This window comes from Oryctolagus cuniculus, chromosome 13 (assembly GCF_051225735.1).
Source record: "Oryctolagus cuniculus isolate XC-2025 breed Fujian yellow rabbit chromosome 13, ASM5122573v1, whole genome shotgun sequence".
NCBI lineage: Eukaryota > Metazoa > Chordata > Mammalia > Lagomorpha > Leporidae > Oryctolagus > Oryctolagus cuniculus.
In genome coordinates, this window is record NC_142879.1 from 114,812,826 (window position 1) to 114,833,258 (window position 20,433).

General features: G+C 40.1%; 1 protein-coding gene and 1 pseudogene across 1 annotated transcript in view; one reads left to right on the forward strand and one right to left on the reverse strand.

Moving 5' to 3' along the window:
* The window catches only part of LOC149122899 (uncharacterized), a 54,248-nt gene that overhangs the window by 21,252 nt on the left and 12,563 nt on the right, over window positions 1-20,433 (reverse strand). The gene's annotated exons all lie outside the window — the stretch shown is intronic.
* Window positions 12,592-14,916, forward strand: LOC100340462 (vacuolar protein sorting-associated protein VTA1 homolog; annotated as a pseudogene).

A 20,433-nucleotide genomic window follows, 5' to 3' on the forward strand; every position in this document is an offset into this window, starting at 1 on the left:
ATATTTCATCAAGGATCCAAAACCAATCCCTGGAGTAAGGACAGTCTATTCAATAAATGGTGCTGGGAAAATTGGATTTCCACATGCAGAAGCTTGAAGGAAGGCACCTACTTTAGACCTTACACAAAAATTCACTCAACATGGATTAAAGATCTAAATCTACAACCCAACACCAGCAAATTATTAGAGAACGTTGGTGAAACCCTTCAAGATATTGGCACAGACAAAGACTTCTTGGAAAATACCCCAGAGGCACAGGCAATCAAAGCCAAAATTAACACTTGGGATTGCATCAAATTGAGAAGTTTCTGTACTGCAAAAGAAACAGTCAGGAAAGTGAAGAGGTGACCAACAGAATGGGAAAAATATTTGCAAACTATGCAACTGATAAAGGGTTGATAACCAGAATCTACAAAGAGATCAAGAATTTCCAAAAGAAAACAAACAACCCACTCAAGAGATGGGCCAAGGACCTCAATAGACATTTTTTCAAAAGAGGAAATCCAAATGGCCAACAGGCACATGAAAAGATGTTCAAGATCACTAGCCATCAGGGAAATCCACATTAAAAGCGCAATTGAGGTTTCACCTCACCTTGGTTAGAATGGCTCACATACAGAAATCTACCAACAACAGATGCTGGCAAGGATGTGGGGAAAAAGGGACACTAACCCACTGTTGGTGGGAATGCAAACTGGTAAAGCCACTATGGAAATCAGTCTGGAGATTCCTCAGAAACCTGAATATAACCCTACCATAAAACCCAGCCATCCCACTCCTTGGAATTTACTCAAAGGAAATTAAATTGGCAAATAATAAAGATGTCTGCACCATAATGTTTATTGCAGATCACTTTACAATAGCTAAGACCTGGAATCAACCCAAATGCACATCATCAGTAGACTGGATAAAGATATTATGGGACATGTACTCTATACAATACTATACAGCAGTCAAAAACAATGAAATCTGATCATTTGCAACAAAATGGAGGAATCTGGAAAACATCATGCTGAGTGAAATAAGCCAGTCCCAAAGGGACAAATATCATATGTTCTCCCTGATCTGTGACAACTAACCAAGCACCTAAAAGGAAGCCTGTTGAAGTGAAATGGACACTTTGAGAAACAGTGACTTGATCACCCCTTTTCCTGACTATTGATGAACAACTTACTACTTTATCCCTTTTAGTATTTTTTTGTTCTACTTAATACTTTGGTTGAACTCTTTAATTAACACACAATTATTCTTAGGTGTTTAACTGAAAAGTGGTCCTTGTTAAATATGAGTGGGAATAAGAGAGGGAGGAGATGTACAGTTTGGGACATGCTCAATCAGACTTGCCCCAAATGGTAGAGTTAGAAACATGCCAGGGGATTTCAATTCAATCCCATCAAGGTGGCATGTACCAATGCCATCTCACTAGTCAAAGTGATCAATTTCAGTTCACAATTGATCATAATGATAGGATTAAGAGTCAAAGGGATCACATAAGCAAGCCTAGTATCTGCTAATATTAACTGATAGAATTAAAAAGGAGAGAATGATCCAACATGGGAAGCGGGATACACAACAGACTCATAGAATGGCAGATGTCCTAAACAGCACTCTGGCCTCAGAGTCAGCCCATAAGGCATTTGGATCTGGCTGAAGAGCCCATGAGAGTATTGCAGGTATGGAAAGCCAAGACACACTGGAAAAAATAAAATAAAATAAAAAATAAAAGCCTAAATAAAAGATCCCTGTGAGTGATATCTCAATGGATAGCACAGACCTTCAAAGAAGGAGCTACCTTTTTCTGAATGGAGGAGAGAACTTCCACTTTGACTATGACCTTGTCTAAATAAGATCAGAGTTGGTGAACTCAAAAGGCTTCCACAGCCTTGGCAACACATGACAAGAGCCTAGGGTGATTACTGATGCCATAAACAAGACTGTCAATAGTTAAATCAACAACAGGAGTCACTGTGCACTTATTCCCCATATAGGATTTCTGTACTTAATATGTTGTTCAATGTGAATTAATGCTATAGCTAGTACTCAAACAGTACTTTACACTTTGTGTTTCTGTGTGGGTGCAAACTGTTGAAATCTTTACTTAATATATGCTAAATTGATCTTCTGTATATAAAGATAATTGACAATGAATCTTGATGTGAATGGAATGGGAGAGGGAGCCAGATAAGGGAGGGTTGCAGGTGGGAGGGAAGTTATGGGGGGGGGAAAGCCATTGTAATCCAAAAGCTGTACTTTGGAAATTTATATTGATTAAATAAAAGTTAAAGAGAAAAAGAATACAGTGGGTAGAAGCATAGCCCAGGTACCAAGTATATAACAGACTAGATTTTACAGACCTCCATTTCTAGAGATGCTGATAGTGGAATGATGTAATGGGCATGTGGTAGGAAGCAATGCAAATAGTGACTCTCAGATTGGAGAGGTTGTCCCTCCACCCCAGGCTGCACCCTTAAGACCACTGTCTTTCTAATCCATTCACAACTCTCTTTTGAATGCTGGTCCAGAACTTCTATTACCACCAAGTTTTGAAAACTAATGGATGAGGTAATGTAATATCAAGCACATCTTGTTCACTCTGGTCAGTATGACTCATAACTGCTTGAACTATGCAACTAGGATCTTTACTTTTTAATGACTCTTGTCTCTGCTCTGAGCCTTAAGGTGTTATCTCAGAGAGCATTAAGTTGTATTCTGTTAGAAAAGATTCCTATTTATTGAGCTCCCTTCTTCAAATGCCATAAAAACTTCTCACTTCCAAAGGAAATGGGACTGTCCCCCAGTACCCAAACTTCCATGTTTCCAGAAACTACGTATTGTATAAGTTCTGTAAGCTTGAATGAGTAGCACCGGGCAGGCTATACAGTGCAGGAAATGAGAAACTTCATTTAAAGAAGATACACCAGAAACCCCATAAGTGCAATTGCAACACAGTGTAAGTCAGTGTGCACACATCTCACAGTAAAGACATTTCACTAGTATTGTTGCTATACTCATCTTAAAGATGAGTAAACAGTGACAGAGGTGCAACCTACATTCAGCTCATATACAATTCAGCTCAAAAGGTCTGAATACCCATCTCCATCCCACGGCCATCTTGTATGAGACTAGTTGTCTACAGAGATTTTTAGAACCCCTTTCTGTATACCTGGAGACCCACTGGTCTTCTGTCAGACACATCATCTTCTTTTTTTAAAAAAAAAGATTTATTTTTATTTATTTGACAGGCAGATTTACAGAAAGGCATAGAGACAGAGAGAGAGGTCTTCCATCCGCTGGTTCACTCCCCAGATGGCTGCAACTGAGCTGTGCCAATCCAAAGCCAGGAGCCAGGAGTTTTTCTGGGTCTCCCACATGGGTGCAGGGGCCCAAGGACTTGGGCTATCTTCTACTGTTTTCCCAGGCCACGGCAGAGAGCTGGATCAGAAGAGAAGCAGCCGGGATTAGAACCGGCACCCATATGGGATGCTGTCACTTCAGCCCAGGGCACTAACCCACTGAGCCACAGCGCTAGCCCCTCATCTTCTGACAAAAAAAAAAAAAAATCCTGGAAAATCCAACATTATTCATTCCTTCTATGGCTTTGGAACTGAGGATCTACCACTGGTATCCCTTCCTGAACCAGCCAAGGTCTATAGGGTGTACCTGAAAGAGAGATTATAATGCCTCCAATCTACAACTGCACCTATGCCATAAAGAGACAGGAACCTGCCCTGCTCTCCAAAGTTCCTTTTACCTCCACACTAACATTAACAGACATAGAAACCAATCACACAATTCTTGAGCAATATGAGGACAGCTTCAGGACCAGAAATTCTCTAAAGATGGTGGGAGTGGTTGCAATGGCATATGCTGAGAAGGAAAACAAAGGAGACTTTCCATGATCTTTCCCTGTTGACATCATGGGCTGATGAAGCTACTTTCCCTGTAAAACAGTGCACACCTCCATTAGGAAGAAATTTGCTGGAAAATCAACCTCTTAGGATACAGCAAGGATACATAAAACTTGTCTAACCACATGAAGTGCTCGCATAATATTCCAATTCCTCATTAATTCCTGGCTTGGCAAATACATTTGAAAGAAACATACTATAAGTTGGCCAGCACCATGGCTCACATGGCTAATCCCCCACCTGTGGTGCCAGCACCCTGGGTTCTAGTCCCAGTCGGGGTGCTGGATTCTGTCCCAATTGCTCCTCTTCCAGGCCAGCTCTCTGCTGTGGCCCAGGAGTGCAGTGGAGGATGGCCCAGGTCCTTGGGCCCTGCACCTGCATGGGAGACCAGGAGAAGCACCTGGCTCCTGGCTTTGGATCAGCACAGCATGCTGGCCATGGCAGCCACTTGGGGTGTGAACCAACAGAAAAAGGAAGACCCTTCTCTCTGCCTCTCTCTTTCTCTCTCTCTTTCACTGTCTAACTCTGCCTGTCAAAAAAAAAAGAAAGAAAGAAAGAAAGAAAAGAAAAGAAAAGAAACATACTATAAGTCGAGAAATTAAAATATGGATAGAATTTTTGGAAATTGTCATTATATATTAATATTTTTTAAATTCTCATAATTAAATTGTGGTTCTAAAACCTCAAATACTTCTACAGATACTTAGAAAAAACCTCCAAGGACTCTCTTTAACTTTAGTGTTTAAAGAAGAAAATAATATCCTGAATAAATCATTTTTAATCCTTTAAAATGATGCTTGATCTTACCTGTTAAAATAATTTGTGGACCATCAATGGATCATATTTTACAGTAAAATAGTAATAATTTGGGCATTAATATGGCTGGAAAACAGGGTGAATGCCTTGTAAAATCTTTGTGAATATTTAAAACTGCACTATCTAGAAATTCTTTACCCAAAACATCCTGAAATTCATCTATCCATCACATCCAGTTATCTGTATATTTTTAACAAAGCTATATTTTTAAAAAAACCCACACTTAATTAGTGGTTTCTGACACAAATTAGGCCAGAGACAAATATTAGGGTGTCATGGAGCTCCTGCTTTTACTCCTCTTCTAGTCTAAATGAGAATTGCCATGAAATTATAGATAAACTCTTGAGGATTTGAGTGATGGTCTCATGGGCCATTGACTGTTAGCCCACAGCTATTGGTCATTTTTTCTATGTATAGTGTACAAATTGTGCCATGCAAATGCCTGTATCAGCACTTATCTGGTAATTGCCTTTCAGTCACTTCATTCTGCAAATTGAAGGACCTCAGTCTTGAACTTCAATCTTACATAACTTCACCTCAGACCCAGAATAAAATTATTACTTAGTTCCCAGCATCATACAATGTAAACAGAAAATGAAGTTGTAGGCATCAGAAAAGAATAGTATCATGAAATAGTGAATTCCCTTGTCCTTTCTAAAAATTATTGCTCCCCATAGTGGTAGCCACACACTTCTGACAGTAGGAATTGCTGATTTTAGAATTATGGTTGAAAATTCTGTGGATTTCCTGAGAAGAAAGTGGGAAGGCAGCACACAACACTCAATTGTTGTTGATTGATCTTTTACAATTCATTTTCTCTCACTGATTTTAAATACACCTTTGTTTTTATTTGACAGGTAGAGTTATAGACAGTAAAAGAGAGACAGCAAGGTCTTCCTTGTGCTGGTTCACTCCCCAAATGGCCGCTGTCGCCAGTGCTGCATTGATTCAAAGCCAGGAGCCAGGTGCATCTTCCTGGTCTCTCATGGGGGTGCAGGGGCCCACGCACTTGGGCCATCCTCCACTGCCTTCCCTGGCCACAGCACAGAGCTGGACTGGAAGAGGAGTAACCAGGACTAGAATCTGGTGCCCATATGGGATGCCAGTGCCACAGGTGGAGGATTAACCAAGTGAGCCATGGCACCAAGCCCTAAATACACCTTCTGACCAGCATTTATAATTTCAAGCACTTAGAAATAGGAGCTCTAACACTTGATTTTACTGAATCAATAATGAAAAATATAGTCCCTAAGATATAAAGAGAGTGAGGATCACAGACTGAAACTAATTCAGGATCCTACAAGGACTAAATTTGAGGTCAAGCTTGAGCTAATAGAAGCAACCAGTGTTATCTGATCAAGTTTTACTAGATGGGAGTGGTATCCCATATTTGTGCCAGTTTGTGTCCCAGTCTCTCCACTCCTGATCCAGCTCCCTGCTATTGAACCTGGGAAAATAGCAGCAAAAGATGGCCCAAGTGTGTGGGCCTCTGCCCACACCACAGTGCCAGCCCTAAGAAGTCTTAAAAACCTAAAGAAAGAAAATGTAAAATATATCAATTATGGTTGTATATAGGTATAAATTTCTGAAAAGTACATAATCTCATCCTTTTAGACATCTAAAACTTATTTGTAAATTATATAATTAAAAAAAGATAAAAAGACATTGATTCTTATGTCTCTTCAGCATAAGACATCAACTTTTCCAGGTTCTAGATGCACTTATTCACAGAGTTTCATAGAAGAAATCAGTAATGTGTCTCAAATAACAGTCTTACCCAGGGAATCCCCCTAAATTTAAACAGGGTGCTCAATACCATTTTAGAAAAGTTCCAAAATATGTAGCAAAGAAAAAAATTATTTATTTGGTACATCTCATTTTAACTATAGTATTACCTAAATTTCCAATAGTCAGATGTACTCAAAAAATCTCACAGGTGGGAGAGATGGCCTAACACAGCAAGTAATTATTAAAATAAAAATTTTAAGCTACAACTTAACTAGGGAAAATAACACTCCACAGGTCCCAAACTAAAATAATTAAGATGACATAATAAAAGGAAACTCAATGTCTTCATGCATTAAAATCTATTACATTAAACTTAATAAACAAAAAGGTGATTATTCCAGCTGTTTCCCACTTGGCAGCCCAATTTTACCTGTTGAATCTGGGAAAAAGTAAATGGCATCTCATGGTAGATTACTAAAATCTTAATGATATATGTCATCAATTATGTCCACCACACTTTATATCTAATATTAACATATCTGATGCCTTTAATAAATAAATGACCTGTCTTAACTATAACAAAAGTGGCAAATGTCAGTGCCGTGGCTCAATAGGCTAATCCTCTGCCTTGCGGCACCAGCACACCGGGTTCTAGTCCTGGTCCGGGTGCCGGATTCTATCCCGGTTGCCCCCTCCCAGGCCAGCTCTCTGCTATGGCCCGGGAGTGCAGCGGAGGATGGCCCAGGTCCTTGGGCCCTGCACCTGCATGGGAGACCAGGTGAAGCACCTGGCTCCTGGCTTTGGATCAGCATGATGCACCAGCCGCAGTGGCCATTGGGGGGTGAACCAACAGCAAAAGGAAGACTTTTCTCTCTGTCTCTCTCTCTCTCCACTCTGCTTGTCAAAAAAAAAAAAAAGTGGCAAATGTGTTTTTGCTCAAAGCTTTTCCAACAGCTCCTCAGTCTAGTTTGCCTTCACTTTGAAAAGACACTTTTTCTAGGGTATACATGAGCATTTCATTGACTTAGCCATCAAACATAATTTTTGCAAAGAATTTAACTGTACCCAGCTTTTATCAGGAGCACAAGAGTATATCACATTGATGACTTCCTCCCTTCATGAGACTATTTGACACACTTGTGAAGAACATACAATACTAATACCTTTTAGTCCTTCCTGGGTTTTGGTGCAATGCATGCCTCATTTAAAAAATTAACTGTCATGGATGCTATAAATCAGCCCAGCTTAAATGGCCCCTTTTCCAATGAAAAGTCAAATTGAATTCTGTAGGCACTATCCTTAGTGCTCTCGTGACTTCTTCACTCATGGAGCTCATATAGCTTCTAAATTCTCTGGATCATTTGTGATATCCATTACTTCTCAAGGGCTTTGATGCAAGGAATAACCTCTCTTGGAACCTTGCTATGTGCCAGTAAAATTAAATTAGATTTCTATTAATTGTGCTATACTGGAAAAAGTCACCTACACACCTTGAGCCTGTGATTCTCCAAACCTTGTTATCTAGTAGGACTTTGGCCATGGATATAGAACAGTAAAACATGAGAATGGCTACTAAGGCCTCCTTAATAGATGATGCACCCAAACTTGACATACTCCATTTGGCAAAGGGGATGGCTTCCAATGTCTGCTGTCTATGTCCAGATGCCAGGGTATAGCAGGAGGTCACTATTCTAATGATAAAAAAGAAAAGCCATTTAAGTTCAGCTGGACACCATTTTGCTGACTGTTGATCTCATTACTATTAATCTGGATGCCTTCACTGGTGACAATCCAGAGACCCAAAGTAGTCACAGCATTATCTGCTAACAAAAGCTTAAACCAAGAGTTATGAATTAGCATCTATTATATCACAATTCCTCAGAACCCATCTAGTCCAAACCTTGAGAGTTGGAAGCTGTTATACTTGGCCCACCCATAAATAGGATGTTAATTGTGCCAGATGGGCTCTATATCCTTGTACTGCAAGGAAGATGTCATAGATATTGATGCTCCAAACTTATCCAGCTCCCTGCTAATGTGTCTGGGAAAGCAGCAAAGGCTTGCCCAAATGCTTGGGCCCCTGAACCCATGTGATATCTGGAAGAAGCTCCTATCTTACAAGATCAGCCTGGTCTAGCCCCAGTCATTACAGCCATTTTGGAGGAGAACAAACCAGAAGGAAGATCAGTCTCTCACTCTAACACTGCCTTTTAAATATATAAATAAATATTTTAAAATGTAATCATTTTAATAGATTCCTCAGTGCTCAATCATGATGACTTTTGCCTCCTTAAGAACATTTTCATTTCTTTTTTAAATATTTGTTTATTTGAAAGGTAGAGAGGGGGCTGGTGTTGTGCTGCAGTATGCAAAGCTGCCATCTGTTATACTGGCATCCCATAAAGTCACCGGTTCAAGTCCCACTTGTTCCACTTCTGATTTAGCTTCATGCTAATGGTCTGATTAAGAGTGGAAGATGGCCCAAGCACTTGGGCTCCTGCCACCCCTTTGGGTGACTCAGAAGAAGCTCCTGGTTTCAACAAGGCCCAACACTGGCCATTGGAGCCACCAGGGGAGTGAACAAGATGATGCAAGATCTCTCTCTCTCTCTCTCTGTGACTTTCAAATAAAGAATTAAATAACTTTTAAAATTATTCAAAAAAGGACAGAGAAACACACAGAAAGTGGTTGAGGAGAGAGAGGCAGAGAGGTCTTCCATATGTTAGTTCACTCTCTAAATGTCTGCAAAAGCTATGGCTGAACCAGGCTCTCAGGTCCCCTAGTAAGTAGTAGATCTTGCACTTAGGTGAAAGGAACTGAAGAATTTGAGCCACTACCCCATGATTCCCAGAGATATTAAGCAGGAAATTGGTTTGGAAGTGGAACACTGAAAACTGGCCGGCGCCGCGGCTCACTAGGCTAATCCTCCACCTTGCGGCGCCGGCACACTGGGTTCTAGTCCCGGTCGGGGTGCTGGATTCTGTCCCGGTTGCCCCTCTTCCAGGCCAGCTCTCTGCTGTGGCCAGGGAGTGCAGTGGAGGATGACCCAAGTGCTTGGGCCCTGCACCCCATGGGAGACCAGGAAAAGCACCTGGCTCCTGGCTCCTGGCTCCTGCCATCAGATCAGCGTGGTGTGCCGGCTGCAGCGCGCCGGCCGTGGCAGCCATTGGAGGGTGAACCAATGGCAAAGGAAGACCTTTCTCTCTGTCTCTCTCTCACTGTCCACTCTGCCTGTCAAAAAAAAAAAAAGTGGAACACTGAAAACTTAGATTAGCACTGCAATATAGAATGTGGGCATCACATGCAATGGGCAACAAATTAGAAAATCTGGAAGAAAAACACATGCTAGATAACAAAATTGAGTCATGAAGACATATAGGAAACCTAAACAAACCAAAAATCCAAGACAGAGATTGAATCAGTAACAAAAACTCTTCAAAGAAAAGCCCAAGACCAGATAGCTTCAAGTGCTAAATTCTACCAGACTTTCAAAACAGAACCAATTCCAATTCTTCTTAAGCTATTCAAAACAATTGAAAGAGAAGAGTATTCCCAAACTCCTTCTATTTGGCCAGTGTCACCTTATTTTCTAAACCAGAAAATGATACAATAGAGAAAGAGAATTAAAGAACAATATCTCTGAAGCACAGATGCAAAAAATTCTTAACAAAATACTAGCTAATTAAAATCCAACAACAGATCATAAAGATAATTTACCTGGACCAAGTGGAATGTACCCCTGGTATGCAGGGATCATTCAACATATGCAAATCAATAAATGTGATATGTGACACTAGAAAACTAAAGAATAAAAACCACATGATGATCTCAATAGACGAAGAGAAAGTATTTGATAAAAAACAGCCTTTCATTATAAAAACCTTAAGCAAGTTGGGTATAGAAGGAACATTCCTTAACACAATCAAGGCAATATATGACAAATCTTCAACATCATATTGAATGGGAAATCTTGGAAGCATTTCCATTAAGATCTGAAACCACAGTTGCTCTCCAACACTACTAACAGCTTTAGCCATGGCAATAATTCAAGCAAAAGAAATTAAAAAACAATTAGAAAGGAGAAAGTCCAATAATCTGTTTGCAGATAACATGATCCTATATATTGGAAAACCAAAAGACTCCACCAAGTGATTATTGAAACTCATAAGAGAGTTTGGTAAAGTTGTAAGATATAAAATCAACACACAAAAATCAATAACCATTACATACACAAATATGCCATTGCTGAAAAATAACTTATCAGATCAGTGCCATTCACGATAACCATAAAAATTTTTTATTACCTTGTAATAAATTTAGTCAAGGGTGTGAAAGATCTTTACAAGAAAAATTACAAAACATTAAAGAAATACATGTTCATAAATTGGAAGAACTAATATCATCAAAATTCCCATACTACCAAAAGAAATTGTTTTTAATTTTATTTTTACAATCATTTATTTATTTGAGTGGCAGTTATAGACAAAGAGAGTGAGAGACAGAAAGCGATGTCTTCTAACTGCTGGTTAATTCTCCAAATGGCTGTAATGGCTGGTGCTAGGCTGATCTGAACCCAGGAGCTAGGAGCTTCCTCCTCATCTTCTATGTGGATACAGGAGCCCAAGCACTTGGGCCATCTTCCTCTGCCTTCCCAGGCCATGAGCAGAGAGCTGGATCAGAGGACCAGCTGGGACCCAAACTGGCATCCATGAGATGCCAATGCCACAGAGGCTCAACTTACTATTCCACAGTGCCAGTCCCCCAAAAGCAATTTACAGATTCAACATGATCCCAATCAAAATATCAACAACATTCTTCTCAGAGTTAGGAAAAAAATGATGTTAAAATTGCGATGAAATGCCAAGGCAATCTTAATAAAAGCAAAGAGGGAGGCATCACGCTTCCAGAATTCAAGATCTACTACAGGGCAGTTATAATAAAAATAGCTTGTTATTGGCATGCCAAAAGACATGTAGACCTATGAAACAGAATAGAACCTCTGAAAATTAATCTGCATGTCTAAAACCAGTTAGTTTGTGACAAACAAATTTAAAGCAATCTCTGGAGAAAGGACAATCTCTTCAAAAATAGTGCTGGGAAAATTTGTTCTTCACAATGTAGTAGGAAACAAGATCCCTACATTGCAACTCGCACAAAAATTAACTGTAATTGGATCAATCATCTAAATCTAGGAGAAAATATCAGGGAAACTCTGCAAGACATTGTCATAGTCAAAGACTTTTGGAAAAAGACCCCATGAAGCACAGACAATAAAAGGAAAAATGGCCAAAGGAGATTATATCAAGCTAAGACACTTCTGAACTGCAACTAAGGAAGCAACTGACAGAATACAAGAAAATATTCACAAACTATTAGTAAAAATTTGCAAAATCTCTATGAGCTCAACAAATTCAACAACAAAACAAAGAATCCAGTTCAAGAAATGGGCAACAGCCATTTTTCCTGTTATATTAACAGGCAGTTTTAACAAGCATTTTTCCAAGGAAGAAATTCAAATGGCCAACAGACACATGAAAAAATGTTCAGGATCACTAGCGATCAGGGAAATGCTAATAGAAACCACAGTGAGATTTCTCCTCACCCCAGTTAGTATGGCTATCATACAGAAACCAAAAATCATTTTGGGACAGGCACTGTGGCTTAGTGGGTTAAGCCACTGCCTGCAGTACTGGCATCCCATATGAGTGCTGGTTTGAGTCCTAGCTGCTCCACTTTTGATCCAGCTTTCTGCTAATGAGCCTGAGAAAGCAGTGGATGATGGCTCATGTGCTTGGATCCCTGTACCCATGTGGCAGACCTGGATGAAGTTCCTGGCTCTTGGCTTCAATCTAGCCCTGCCTTGGCCATTGTGGTCATTTGGGGAGTGAACCAGCAGAGATCTCTCTCTCTTTCTCTCTCTCTGTAAATCTGCAATTCAAATAAATAAATAAATCATTTTTTAAAAATCACCAAGTATTTTACTGAACAATTTTAAATGTTGTATGAGCAGACATCTACAACCATTGAATTATTTTTACAATAGTCTGGTTTAAACTGCTTTTCTGTGAATGTAAGAATATGTACTTGAAAAAAGTATAGGCTTGAGGAAGTGGTGATATGCTAGAGTGCTAGAGTGGAGATGGCCGAACTTGCTCCACTGCCCCCACTCTCCCCAGTTTAAGAACATTCAGCACCACCTGATGGTTCAAGAGCATGACAAACAGGACTCTGTGGTGGCCAGTTACTGAATAGTTGCTCAAGAATTGATCTGAGAGGTGGTTGGCAGCCATTGTTCAATCATTATGTATCTCACCAAGGGGGTCATTTATATGCCATGCAAACTAGAATGAAGATTCATAATAAAACTGAGTGTTGTAAATTTTTATCAAAATTAATGGGTCAGTTAGAAGCTCTTAAGAAACAGTTGGGGGGCTGGTACTGTGGTGCAGCACATTAAAGCCCTGGCCTACAGTGCCTGCATCCCATATGTGCTCCAGTTCAAGTCCCAGCTGCTCCACTTCTGACCCAGCTCTCTGCTCTGCCCTGGGAAAGCAGTAGAAAGATGGCCCAGCTGGTACCACAGCTCACTAGGCTAATCCTCCGCCTGCAGTGCCAGCACCCAGGGTTCTAGTCCTGGTTGGGGCACTGGATTCTGTCCTGATTGCTCCTCTTCCAGTCCAGCTCTCTGCTGTGGCCCAGGAGTGCAGTGAGGGACAGCCCAAGTGCTTGGGCCCTGCACCCACATGGGAGACCAGGAGAAGCACCTGGCTCCTGGCTTTGGATCAGCATGGTGTGCCGGCTGCAGTGTGCCAGCCACAGTGGCCATTGCGGGGTGAACCAATGGAAAAGGAAGACCTTTCTCTCCCTCTCACTGTCCACTCTGGCTGTCAAAAAAAAATGAAGATGGCCCAAGTTCTTGGGCCCCTGCACCCATGTGGGAGACCTGGAAGAATCTCCTGGCTCCTGGCTTCAGAACAGCACAGCTCCAGCCACTGCAGCCATTTGAGGAGTGAACTAGCAGATGTCAGACACCGAGTCTCTCTCTGTCTCTCTGCCTTTCTGTAACTCTGCCTTTCAAATAAATAAATAAATCTTAACAACAACTGTTAGACCGGACTCAGATGGGACTCAATTATCCCAATGAGAGACTTCAATGATACAAAAGCAAAGGGTTTATTCTAGCTCGAGCTAGGGTCCACTCCTCCAATCATCACAGCAGTCTTCTGATGAGGATCCATCCCATTTCTTTTGTGGGGTTTATATAGGGTTTTCAGAGACATTCTATACATTATAGCACCATTCAGCAAATCATCTCATTCTGTGGGAAATTTAAAGAACATCTCTTAAAATTGCTTAGTAAACCCAGTGGTGGGAATAGACTAGTAAAGGTGGTTGGATGGCTCTGGGGTTGATACTTTTTAAAATGATTGGCTAAAGTATAGGGTATGAACCGCTAGGGTGTACGTTCCAAACTGCAGGGTTTTGGGATGTTATCAATCACCTTAACTGCCTGAAAAGATACATGGAACTTTAGGTATTTCCCTGCTATCTGCTGATTGGCTGTTGCTAGGGGAGTTTATCACAAGGGGAGTTTATTTTTCTTCTTTCAGAGCTTTTGGATTAGGGTTCAGGGCCCAGTCATGCCCGAGTTACAAGATGGAGGCCTAGTCTAAAATAGCTGCACATTGATCCAGGCTCAGGTTCTTCACAACAACAACAAAAAGAAACAGTGGGGGTGATAATGAAGCTATTACCCAAGGAGTAGTTGGTTCTGCCCATTTGAGGAATTATTCTTGGATAATGTTTATATATGCAGACAGTGAACATTGTGCTGGGCAATTTCACAAAAAAACATGATCAAGTTCTTCTATACTGCAAGTCTTTTAATAGATGTCATAACTGTGTTTGACATAACACTGATGAAAATGTGAAACACACAAAGTATGCAAGGTGGAAGGCAACATATATCCATAATTGCTTAAACAATGAGGAGACTCCTCAAGCAGGCCCTATTGCAATTGAGGAAGATACTGATGGTGAAGAAAATGAAGATGCTGTAGTAGCATCTCTGCCCACTCAACACACCTCAGCCATCATCATCTTCAGCAGTTGACCCAGGCAGCATGCCATCAGACAGCTATAGTTGAATACAGATTCCTCTGGGTGCACATGCCCCAGCCAACACACCAACGAAAGTGCCTCATAGCATGGGTGTAACAAGGAATACCATCCAACCTACTCTATAGACTATTCCAGCCATTGATCCTGCACTTTCCAGTACAGTTTCCCAAGGCGATACCCACCTCACCCCTGAGGACTTTGTGAGAGCTCAGAGATACTGCAAATATGCTCACAGTGCTTTGCAATATGAAGATGTAAGCACTGCCATTCAGAATCTACAGAAAGCCCTCAAGTTACTGATGACTGACAGAGAATGAAGCCTTTGTACAACAGATCCATGTATCTTTGGTATAAAGAACTAACTCCATTACCCTATCTTCAGCCTATCAAGAGTACAGTTTTAAGAAAGACTTCAGTTGAATTGAATATGATGATTAAATTTGTGAATATCAGATTCCCTTTGAAGCATTCATCAGTAGCCTGAACCAGTTTTATTGTCCATTTAATGGCTCCAATAATTGATGGGTACATAGGGCTGATGTTGGCAAGATCCTAAAAACACCCTTTGAACCCTGCTTCAGCAAATGAAAACACAGAAAATATATATTGGAAATAAGCTTTATTAATTTACATACATGAAGAGAATTTTTTAAAAGCCATAATATTTGGACAAACAGATCACATTACTTTGCAGTAAAATTGTACATCTAATAAAAGATTCCAGAATTGTCTAGATTAGAGATTACCTTTTTGTTTTCCTTAAGACTTATATAAAACAAATACAAATGTCCTAAAGTGTTAGATTAACCTGAAAAACTTATGTTCAAAACACAATTTTTATTCATTAGAGTTTAACATTGACAGAAGGGAAAGTCATTCAGTAAAGAGGTAGAAATGCTTTCAGACTTAATATTAAGAATGTTGGTTTCCCAAATGCTTTTTCTTATCCATTCAGCTTAAGGTGAATTGGTATTTGCTGCATCAGCAGTCTGACTGCATGTCTTAGAGAATGAAAAATAGAGGTCTGTAGAGATGCCTGAAGAGTTGGTGCTTTTAAGTTAAGATTCTTCTCAGCTGCTGAGGAGTACGTTCCATTGAGTGCATAACTATGAATGATTCAGAAGATTTATAAGACTTAAGATACTCAGTTGTTAAGTTTACGAATTTTGTGGGAAATTATGGACTTACGGTGTCACCTGAATTTGATGTGTTAAAAAAAATAAATATAAAGATTCTTTTTAAATAAAGCTTTAAAAAAGTATAGGCTTGTATGGAACAAGATGTTTCTAAACTTCATAACATGCTGTTATTTTAATACAAAACATAACATACATAAGCAAAAAAAGAAATTTTTTTTTTTGGACAGGCAGAGTGGACAGTGAGAGGGAGACAGAGAGAAAGGTCTTCCTTTGCCGTTGGTTCACCCTCCAATGGCCACCGCGGCCAGCACGCTGCGGCCTGTGCACCGCACTGATCCAATGGCAGGAGCCAGGTACTTATTCTGGTCTCCCATGGGGTGCAGGGCCCAAGCACTTGGGCCATCCTCCACTGCACTCCCTGGCCACAGCAGAGAGCTGGCCTGGAAGAGGGGCAACCGGGACAGAATCCAGTGCCCTGTCTGGGACTAGAACCCGGTGTGCTGGCACCGCAAGGTGGAGGATTAGCCTGGTGAGCCGTGGCGCCGGCCTTAAACAAATGTTTTAAACATAAATAATTGATTATAAAAGCTTGTGTTTCTACTCAAATACACTTGTGAAAAGAAATTACAATTTACCCACAAAATAATCTAGAATTTCCTAATAGTATCTAACTTAAATAATGAAATAAAAACATCCTAAAACATTTTTGTTTGTGTGAATTTAATTACAGTACTTTAAATTAGCATTTTCCATCCCAAAGGTTATTGAAAGTTTTGAAAGGGAGATAAACTCCATGAGGTTGGTAGATTTTCTGTTCTAAATTCTTCATGTACTTGGGGCTGGTGCTGTTGTGCAGCAGGTAAATCCTCTGCCTGTGGTGCCAGCATCCAGTATGAGTACTGGTTCTAGTCCTGGCTGCCCCTCTTCCAGTCCAGTTCTCTGCTATGGCCTGGGAAAGCAGTGGAAGATGGCCCAAGTGCTTGGGCCCCTGCACCTGCATGGGAGACCAGGAAGAAGCAGCTGGCTCCTGGCTTTAGATGGGTGCAGCTCTAGCCATTGAGCCATCTGGGGAGTTAATCAACAGAAGGAAGACCTTTCTCTCTGTCTGTAATTCTACCTCTCAACTAAATAAAATCTTAAAAAATATATTCTTTATATACTCATATTAATTACAACCTCCTATTTTAGAAAAATGAGAGTTAATGGTTTATGACTTCTGCTAGTCTGTGATTGTTACAAAGTAAAACTTCTAGTTTTATCTAGAAGATAATTCCTTATCTGCAATCACCTTATTGTAACAAAAATTGTGGTACTAAGTTAATAGTCTTTAAGTAAGTACAAATTAGGAGAATATTTAGCAACTTAAAAACACCTGGCTAGAAAATTTATTCAGATGCAAACAAGATTCCTTGTGGGGTAACCACATGCTGAATTTCTGGTTTTTTATTTATGTGTCTCATGGTCACAGGCTGAACAGCAACAGAACACAACATAAGAATGATGAGCACTCCTCTAATGCTAGAGACATATGTGCCCTGTCAGGACTTCATTGGCCTAACTAATCAAAAGACTCAGGAATAAATGTTTCTGTTTTCAAGAGAATTGTGGGCCTGGTGCCATGGCGCAGTAGGTTAATCCTCCACCTGCAGCACTGGCATCCCATATGGGCACTGGTTCTAGTCCCAGCTGCTCCTCTTTCAATCCAGCTCTCTGCTATGGCCTGGAAAAGCAGTATAAGATGGCCCAAGTGCTTGGGCCCCTGCACCCATGGGAGACTGGAAAGAAGCACCTGGCTCCTGGCTTTGGATTGAGCAGCTCTGGCTGTTGCAGCCATTTGGGGAGTGAACCAATGGATGGAAGACCTTTTTCTCTGTCCTACCCCTCACTGTCTATAACTCTACCTCTCAAATCAATAAACAAAATCTTTAAAAAAAATCTTTTAAAGTGAATTGCAACCACTATTGCATGTTTTCTTTCACAACTTCAAGTGGACATAGCTCATAAAATAAAATGAATCATGGTTTCATAAACATTAAAGCTTATCATAGACAATTGGTAACAATGAATAGCTTCTTTCATAGTCTCTATAAATAATTAATAAGCCAATTATTTTCTTCCTACTCTGCAAAGCCAGTCAATGCAATTGATTTCAAATTTAGAATTTTCAAATCACGCAGAAATGCACAATGTTAATGCTTTTGGAGCTTTATAAGAGCACAAAATACCAATTTTTAATTCTTACACTTTTTAACATTAGACAGTTCTAAGACATTAAATAGTATTTTTTCTTTCTAACCCATGTAAGACTAACAATGTGCAGAAAAAAAAATATGAGGATTTTTGTTACACAGATAAATAATTGTGCTTTGCCTAGAATCATGCTTCAACTTTGGTTATTTTTCCTCTCCACTGAAGCCAGGAAGAAGAGAGTCCTGTGAAACTAATAAAATGCCCCTGGTGTTCTTAAATGATTACTTTTTGGCAGGAACTTCCAAGAAACAACACCACAGTTGTAGTGAACTTTTTCTGTGGTTGAATCTTCTCTTTGCTTTCAGGAGACCAAGAGAAGCCACCTGGAGATCTCAGAGAAGGCCACATGGGATGGAGGGGCATGCATCTCCTCTGGAAGCAGTTGTGTCTGTGAAATTTTTTGCTTATGGTAAACTTGACTGGTCTCTATCCATTGATAAAGAAGAGACTCATCATAAAAATTAGTAATACAGAAAAAAAATCATTGAAATTTCATTTTTTTTCTGCCACAGGCAAGTGGAACAATATCTCTCACAGTAAAACAAACAGACTGTAAAGAGTCTATCCAATATCTCTGGCTCTCCTCACGTTCTAAGAACAGACCTTGGAGAACTTCTAGCTGCCTCTTCCAGAAAAGTAGATCAGTAAATAAATTATTAATTAAAAAAAAGAAGGTAACTTTTTTTCTGTATTTCTGGATAGGATTACTGTCTTTGAATCAATATGTCATGATTTTTATTCATTTTTCCTTCTTTGGAATTGGGGTAGGAGTAGGCAAAAACATGCATGAAAGAAGGGAAAAAGCTTAAAGCACTAGATTGTAAAGTAGGAACAAATAGACAGGAAGGCTGGAGGTGAAGGGGTAATGACTAGGTTAGGGAAAAAAGCCAGCTTATTAAATTCTTAAAAAGAGAAAGGAAGAAAGGAGGAGGAAATAGAGAAGTATGGTTATGTTCTTATGGAATTACATTCTTATGCAATCTGATCTCTTTGTATTAATAAAAATAGAAATGTTTAACAATTGAAAATTTATTCCTTTAGTGAATCACTACTGCCTCATTCCAACACTCTATAAAAACAGAACCCAAAGGCAGGCATAGGTTGCAGGGTGGGGCACAGTGCAAGTGGCAGTGACAGACTTATTTCTCTAATATCAAATTCTGCACCACAACTTCTAATCCACCAAAGTTTTACACATCACCCAGAATCAATTTCATAAAATAAACAACTTAGGGAAAAAGCTCAGAGAAAATCAATGTCCCCATTATTCTTTGCCTGTGAAGCACTCATAAAAATTAGCATGCTGCTTAAGAAAATGAGATTATGGCCAAGCTGTGTATAAAAAACACAGGAATGCGAAGTCAGGAGGCAGTTTGGTGTTTCATGAGCACCCAAAGTGAACTGCAGAAGAAGGGGATGCATTACAGAATGGGAGCTGAGTAGGCAGCACAGCCAGCAGTGATCACCAAGCCATTAACCTGAGACTGATGAGTATTTGTGAAGTGTACAAATGAGTTCTACCTATAACAACAGTAATTACTTTTTCTTTAGGACACAAGGGAAAACACATTTTTTTTCCAATTTTTATCTGTTTTTGATTTTATTTGAAAGGCAGGGGGAGAGGGAGAGGGAGAGAGATTTCTTCCATTTTCTGGTACATCCCCAAATGCTCACAATAGCAGGCAATGTTCAGCCTGAAGCCAGGATCCTGGAACTCCATGCAGGCCTGGGAGAGTTCAGTTAATTCTGAGGACATACAGTCTTCAGTGACACCTGTCTTTATAAAGACACATCTCAATACAATAAAACTCCCTACTCAGGACTTTAGAGATCCAAGAGAAAACTTTCAAATATTTTGCAGATGAATGCAAAATAGAAATCTGGAGACTTCTGTGAGCCAACAAGTTCCCTGCCTACCTGAGAATCAGTTTGGTCACCAGGGAGATCAAGGGAAGAGGATCAAGCAAAGCCATTTGGGACCTGTGCCCAGAGTCTTATCTCTTGAGTGAGCATAAAGGCAGCCCAGTCACTGGGCACTGGCAGTTTTGGACCACCTTAATCCTGAAGTGGCTACACAAACTAGTCAACTCCAAATTGGGCTGAGTTATCAGACTGGAAGTCTGGTCAAAAATTGTCACCCATTAAGGAATCTGGACACAGGAATGGCCAAAAAAGAACCATTAGGAGGGCTCACAATAGGAGTCAGAGAACTAAGTGGGTAATAAATGCACAGATCCTAGACCAAGGCAACAGGCAATGAAAACCTTCTCTTTTGTTGCAAAATTTTCTTATTTTATCTTAAAGGCCTTGAGAAACAGATCTGTAGACATCTCATGTGTAAGACAAACATGTATCATTCATAATTGGCCTATAAATATTAGCATTCTTGGCCTGATAATAAGCCTCAGGAACTAGCTCAGGGAGGGGCAAGGAAAGGGAATCACTTCTGTCTCATTTCTAGGGAAATATAC